General features: G+C 45.5%; 1 pseudogene; it reads right to left on the reverse strand.

The window, feature by feature from the left end:
- Positions 1-6: 6 nt before the first annotated feature.
- Positions 7-803, reverse strand: LOC145718565 (protein flightless-1 homolog pseudogene; annotated as a pseudogene).
- Positions 804-1668: the final 865 nt, after the last annotated feature.

Genomic DNA, 1668 nt, shown 5'->3' on the forward strand with positions numbered 1-1668 from the left:
GAAGGCGTGCTGCTCGTTGCCCTTGCGGACCAGGCGCAGGCGGCGCGGCTGCTCCTGCTCTTTGGATCGCATGTGCTGGATGTAGACCTGGCAGGCCTTCAGACTCAGTTTGATCTCCACCTGGCTTGTCTGGGTCCCCACCCACATGTAGACCTCATGGCCATTGTCCAGCAGCATGATGTCATCGTCGGCCAGGTCATCCTGGCAGAAATCCGAGCACTTCTCCGTCACTGCGAAGTAGCCCTTCTCCTTGGAGCACCGGAAGAGCCTGGTGTGCTTCATATATTCGGCGTCATCATCATAAGGCTTCTGGGCCCCGATGCCCACCCAAAAGAAGTTCTCGGGCTCCTCGCCTTCGTTGATGACCTGCTTGCTGTAGGATGTGTCAAACATGGTGTTCAGGATATCTTCCGCGAGCTTGGCCTCGTCTGGGTCCGACGCCCCGCCCACCCACGCATACACGATGCCCTGGTTGTCCTCGCTCTCAAAGGGAACCTTGAGGATGAAGCAGAACTCGGAGTTGAGGAGGCTGGAGTCAGTGTTGATCTGGATGCACCGGGTGCACAGGGCGCTGCCGTTGGTGCGGATCTGGTAGAGGCTGGGCTGCTGGGCACCCTGAGCCGCCTTCCTCTTGCCCCGATGGATGATGAACTTTCTCTTGAAATGGGACAGGAACTTGGGGTTCTCCTGCTGCTGTGTCATGCGTACCACCTCTAGCTTGCCTGGGAAGAGGCTCTCGAACTTCTTCTGCAGGCTGAAGGTGAAGGTGAGCCAGCCCATGTTGGAGGCTTCCCGGCCCTGCCAGAAGTTCTAGAGGGGAGGGGGGTGGGAGGATGGGTTAGCCTGGTGATGGCTATTAATGATGGGTATTAAAGAGGGCATATTCTGCATGGAGCACTGGGTGTTATACGCAAACAATGAATCATGGAACACTACATCAAAAACTAATGATGTAATGTATGGTGATTAACATAACATAATAATAAAAAATAAGTAAAAAAATAAATAAAAAATTAAAAAAAGAAGAGTAAGGATTTTCCCCAAACCCTCAATTCTGCAGATTGATGAGGAAATCCTTGAGATTTTAATACCCAGATCCACAGATGGCACCAATTAGCATATCCTGCTGAACATTAACCCTTTGGATATCACTGTCCCTATAGATAACTCTAAATGGAATACTGATATGGGTGGAAAAGAAAACCTGGTCAAGTGAACTATGGGTCAGAGATTCTCCAGACCCTCTAGGAATCTTGAGGATATGTATGCCCTGTGCTTCATTCTTTACTTACGGCAAGTATACAGTGCAAGAGAATGTTTGTGGTTACTCTATTCATGGGATTTTCTTTAATGCAAAATCTATTTTTATAAAATTTCTTTTATATTTATAAGTATATAATATTGTGAATTAAGTTATGTAACATTAATTTCATGTATTATGTTATTTGTATATGTATATTATAGGTGCACTCTTATAGATTATTTAAGAGAATAACAATTTTAAACAGGACCTTAAAGCTATATTACAAAACTATGATTGGCAGTATCAGCAATGTAATAAAATCCATTCACAGCCCTCCATTCTGCTAAGGCTTTGACTTTTCCAGTAATTCAATTGTCATTCAAAGATGGTGGCATCTTAATGCCTAAAGATTATGTTTCTACATT

The sequence above is a fragment of the Leptonychotes weddellii genome, unplaced genomic scaffold, assembly GCF_054177405.1.
Source record: "Leptonychotes weddellii isolate Sample4059 unplaced genomic scaffold, ASM5417740v2 HiC_scaffold_17703, whole genome shotgun sequence".
NCBI lineage: Eukaryota > Metazoa > Chordata > Mammalia > Carnivora > Phocidae > Leptonychotes > Leptonychotes weddellii.